Below are 6,000 nucleotides of genomic sequence, written 5' to 3'. Positions count from 1 at the left end.
TCTTATGTTTTCTAAAATTTCCAAAAGTAGTTACTTTTTCCTTAGGCATAATCCCTTTAGGAAATGGTGACAACTTTAAAAAGGCAAGAGGACTATGTTCACATACAACTTCAAATGGAGAGATATGAGTAATCTTGTGGACTACTCCATTGTATGCATGATTATAAGGAAAAAGATTCTTATCCCAAGAATTGTGGGTGTCCCTCATGATTTCGTGAAGCATAGAAGGGAGAGCTATGTTTTCAAATTTTGGAGCTCTATCCCTTATTTTTGAAAATAAATCATGGAGGCTTGTCACTTTTCTTAAGAAGAGTTTATCCACTTCCATGAAAATGGAATCAAAACCTTTTGTTGTCCTAGGAAGATCTAATATGAAATTTAGGCTTATGTCTTCCCAAGGATCATTTGCAAAAGGTGAAGGAGTATAGAGTTCATGAGACATCGCCTTAGATGTATTTTTAAAACACGGAATGTATCTAGGGTAATGTCTTTGAACATCTTTTCTCATGGGTGACATTAATTTTCCTTTTAAAAGCTCTAGAGTTTTATCAACTCTAATTTGACCCATGAGTTCTCCTTCATGAAGAATTTCTCTTTTATGTGTGAAGGTAGTCTCGTTGATACAACCTTTGTTCATGGAAATTTCAATTCGTTGCAAAGGTTGTCTCAATAAGACATGACAAGTTTCTTTAGGCACTACTTCATATAAAAAATTGTCTTTGTAGATGCCTATAGATGACTTGACCTTCACTTGGTGATATCTTGGCATGTATGTAAAATAATCTACTATATTTTTATCTATGCAAGCCTTTTTTAAGGATTCTTCTTTTTTTTCTAGGCTTGCAAGTGTTCCTTTACAAAAGGTAAGGCTAGGTTGTTCAACAAGAGGTATATTTTCAAATGTATTTTCAACTTTTCCTTCTTGTTGAATGACCTTGTGGGAAGGAACACTCTTCTCCCACGCCTTTTGTTTCCCAAGGGTTTTCTCTTGCTTTTCTATTTTTACATTTTCTTCACTCTCACTAGCTTCTTTTTCTTGGCTACTATTCTCATCTTTGTCCCTTAAGATCATAGATCTTTCATTGAAACATTGAGATGCTAATTGATCATTGCCAAGGTATTCTAAACATGGAATTTCTCTAGCTTGAGTGTGAGAGATATGCTTGGTTAGGTTTTCTTGTCTCTCTTTCCTAGCTCTCCTAGGGAATTGTTGATGATATTCATTTTTCCTAAGACTTTCTTCCCCAAGATAATCATGATGTTTAGAGCTAGATGCATGAGAATGTAATTTTTTTGAAAATTGAGACTTCTCATTCTTTGCTTTAGTCAATTCATTAGTTTTGATCTCATTCTCCAATTGTTTAGATGAAATTGATTGAATATCCTTAGTAAGTTGTTTCAAAAGAGATTTCAAGGATTTTACTTCACTTTCTATAGACTTTGGAGAGTGAGAAGAAGAAGACATGGCTAAAACTTTGTGTATATAGGTGTTTTACTTTGAGAAAGTTTAGGAAAGTTAAAGAGAGTAGTTTTCCAGGTAAGGGAGGTGAGTCACAAAGGACTACTTAAGTACCAAGCCTTTTCCTTGCCAAAAACTATCCCCCAATATCTTCACACAAGACTTTCTCTTAGTGAAACACTTAGAACACAAATGCAAGAAAACATGCAAGAAAACAATGTAAGCTAACTATGCAACAAAGCTAGTCGGTTTAGAACAAAAATTAAACAAAATTAAACATGCAAAACGTAGCTATGAAAGCAAAAGAAAAACAATTACAAACAAGTAACAATTACTAATCAAGAAGGCTATACTATTCGGCCCTAGGTGAGGCTTCTTGGACACTTTGAGCCCTTGAAGACACACTCACCGTCTAGACGTAATTAACAAGGTAATTAACAATAAACCAAGTTGCAAAGGAAATAAGAGAACTCCCTTTGTTGATCCTCTTTTGATTAGTGCACTTCCTTGTTGTCTTTGATTGTTGATCTTCCAAGTGTTTGTAGTGTTTATTTCAAGAATGTTTGTTTCGGCTTTGACCTTGTCTTCTCCTAAGAATGATGGCCTTTAATCCTCCAATTTCCAGCACCTAGCAAAGGGCTAAACCTTAACCAAATCAAGTTCCCATTCACATAAGCACCAGAGAAGAATTAAATTCCAGCACCCAAATTAGAGGTCAAAGAACAAAAGCAAGAAACAAATTTAATTGAATAAAACAGTACCACCAAAAGGATTTAGATTGTGACAACTAGAAAGAGAGTCAAGTAATTAAAGCAAACAAATAAAGGTACTCAAATAAAGGTTGGCACACAAAAAGAATTCCTAAAGAAAAGCACTAGATTAGATGACCAAATAAAAAAAAAACAGCACCACTGGAAAATGTTGTGGGCCAGAAAACGTGTTTGTTCCCCGATTTATGCTGATCTTTTTTTTTGGAATTTGGCTCTAAAATTTGTTATGCAAGATATTCAGGATCTTATCTAAAATCTGGCTTTGGATTCACTCAAAACGGATGCACCATTTTTTTTTTAATAAATTTTGCAAAATTGGTGTTCGGTTAGGCCAGCTGGAGCGCTTCAGATTTGCACTCTGATCTTAAAAGATTTATCATTTTTTTTCTGTTGCTTCTTTTGACCTAATTCTTTTTTTGTCTTTTCTATAACACTTTAAACTTGCATTTTCCAGAAAATCAGAATTTTACTATGGGTGGAAATATTTTTCTGGGTTAAAACAGCCAAAACAGAGAAGGTGTAAACAGGGGAATCTGAAAACTGGAAACAAAAACAGCAAGATACCAAAGTTTAGACACAATGGAAATTTGTGAAATAGAATTGTGTACGATCTAAACACAATATGAACTCAAACTAAAAATTAAAAAGGCACCAAAGGAGCAAAGAACAGCAGATTCAAGCAAAATAAAGAGACCCAAAATCAAGAAACAATTAAGCCAAATAAAAGGACTACTATGAATTGTTGACAATATGGATGAACATGACTTGACAAAACATGTATAGATTCAGAAAATTAAAGACTCAAAGCATAATATGAACCAAAATAATGAAAGCAATAAAGACTCAAAGCCTAAAAGAAAATAGCAACACAAAGGTGTATGGAATCCTATCACAAATTGCACAAGAACTTGTTCAAGATCAAATGAACAAGAGTGCTTCGGTTGGATCTTCCACAAAGCACACCAAGAACAAATTAAAATGTAAAAAACAGCAAGACAAGTAAGGAAAGTAAATGACAATATGAAATAAAGAAGAACTAAAATTTAAAAGACAAGGAGCTACTCATCTTGAAGAACCAAAGCTCATGATACCAAATGATGGCATTTTCATGAAGTTCTTCTTGAATCAATGTAGAGTATGGGGCGGAAGCAATGAATGAGAGTGAGCAAGATCCTCCTAAGAGTGGTGTTGATCTTGTAGGTGCATGATAGGTATGGGTATTGAGTGGTTCGGCCAGCTCAAGGGAAAAGATGAAGGAATTGAAGTTTAGAGCCTAGGATTCTAGGGAGAAGCAAAGTTGAGCACAAATGGGCAGCATAACTTTACTCACAATAAACTTGAAAATACAAGGTGTAGGCTCCTCCTTTTATAGGCTAAGGAGGACCATAATGCAACCCTAATGCTAGCCAAATGAAATGTAAATGTGAAGCACATGGGTGCACATGGCACATGGGTGCACAAATGAGCACATGGGGAGGGGTGTGTCTAGTTTTTATGCTCACCCCCTCCATGGTCTTTCTAGAATGTTCACACAAATATGCTTTCTACACTACTCTAATTACTAAGCACCCCTAATGGGCCTTTATGTAACAATTACAAAGGTCTTCTCTTCCCAAAACCGTAGCTTTGACCCATGTGTATGTGAAGCTAGACGGTCTAGAAGGAATCCTCATCATGGCCTAGACGCTCCTTATGTAGCTGCTCCTCATCATGGCCTAGACGGTCCTCTTCATGGGCTAGACGCTCCTTTTTGAGTCTAGACGCTCCTCATCATAGGCTAGACCGTCTAGTCTTGGAGGCTTGGCTTTCATCGTGTGGTGAGCTTGGGCCCTCCTCCATCACCTCCCCTCTTGAACTTAGACACTAATAGACCTAACACAAGAAACCTAAACCTACTGACCTGACTGGAGACGTTCTGGATGCTTACGACGAGGGATTTAAGGATGTTGTCGCTCAAGTTGCTTGTGTGCATCCAGAAGTGGACACTACACCCTTTTCTGCGTCGAACTTGGTTGATAATGGGAAGATTGTTCCCAGGGTCTTTCCTTGACTTGTATTGACGCACAAACTCTTTTATCTGCTTGCTACTTTTATTGTCTGAACTCATATCTGCTTCATTTCTATATGTTAAACTATATTTGGATCCTTATAACTGCTCCTGTCGTGGTGCCTGGCGCCACGATATTTCCTTGGATGTTCTGTTGCATGTTCCCCTTATCGTGAGGGGAGGTTTTAACTGTGAACTGGGTTGTTCCGTCTTGGCGTTCTTCGCAAGGGAAACAAACTCTTAACTGTCTTCGTCTTCGCTTAAAGGTGCAGAGGTTTTATCTGTCGAATTATCTCATTTTTTCTTGGCACTTTCACTCACGAGGGGAGGTGTTCTCTACAAACCTACCTCTCTGCTCGCAAGACTTCTAGCGCAAGAGAAATTAATTCTTAACTGACCTCAGCTTCCCTCGAGGGCGAAGGGGTTTTAACTGATAACTGACCTCAGCTTCGCTCGAGGGCGAGGATGATTTAACTATTAACTGACCTTAGCTTCGCTCGAGGGTGAAGAGGATTTAACTATTAACTGACCTCAGCTTCGCTCGAGGGCGAGGAGGATTTATCTGGCGAACTATTTCGTTCAGCCTCGACGCTCTCACTTGAGTGGGGAGGTGTTCTCTGCGAACCTACCTCTCCGCCTACGAGGCTTCTAACGCGAGGAAAACAACTGCTTTACTGACCTCAGCTTCGCTCGAGGGCGAGGAGGATTTAATTGATAACTATTACGTTTAATCTTAGTGCTCTCACTCGAGTGGGGGGGTGTTCTTTGCGAACCTACCTCTCCGCCTACGAGGCTTCTAATGCGAGGAAAAACAACTGCTTTACTGACCTCAGCTTTGCTCGAGGGCGAGGAGGATTTAACTGGTGAACTATTTCGTTCAACCTTGGCGCTTTCACTCGAGAGGGGAGGTGTTCTCTACGAATCTACCTCTCCGCTCACAATACCTCTAACGCAAGGAAAACAAGTTCTTAACTGAATTGTACATAACTCGGGAAAAATACTTCAATTATCTGGGGACCTCATTAAAAAACCCTTGTAAGGGAAAAAATTGTCCTCTAATACCACGTACAATATTCCTGTTTGACTGAAATAAACTTGTAGTCGGCTACGTTCCGTGTATGAGGAACCGAGCCTTGCTTCAACGCCTAAACATGCGCGCTTCATTCCCAAAGATCTTTGTTTTCCTGGGGGAATTGGTCCGCACGGGGGAGAGCGGGTGTGATGGTACCTGAAGTTTCTCTCCAGGCTCTTAACATACTCTGCTTCCCCTGGTTGTAAGACCCTGAAATTGACATTGCCTTTGTTCGGGGGCCGAACCGATCGCCTAGTCAATCATCACTAGTTATCCCGGTTTCGGTCTCTAAGGTCTTCTCAACCGGGGCTTGCACCGTTTGATCGGGAACGTTTCTTAAGTTGGAGATTCTCTCTCCAATCTCTCTTTCCCTAGGGTTGCCAAACGGATTAGATTTGGTCCTGCGAGCGATTTCTGCTATGGCCTCGTCGGGTTTTTCTGGTTCTTGCTGGTGGGACAATGTTTTGTATCGTGCCCTACGGTGGGCACCAAATGTTCTTTCCAGTTGACTCGAAACGCCTTCGTGCGCCTACGTCACACTCACGTCCAGAGTCCTTGCGTTCGCGTATGCGGTCCCTGTGATGAACACCTGAAACACAAAGACAATGGGTGATGTGATTCCACTAGCACAATTAGAATGATTCTTGACATT

This window comes from Phaseolus vulgaris, chromosome 7, assembly GCF_051622355.1.
Source record: "Phaseolus vulgaris cultivar YP4 chromosome 7, ASM5162235v1, whole genome shotgun sequence".
In the NCBI taxonomy this organism is placed as follows: domain Eukaryota; kingdom Viridiplantae; phylum Streptophyta; class Magnoliopsida; order Fabales; family Fabaceae; genus Phaseolus; species Phaseolus vulgaris.
Note: the sequence above shows the minus strand (reverse complement) of the source record.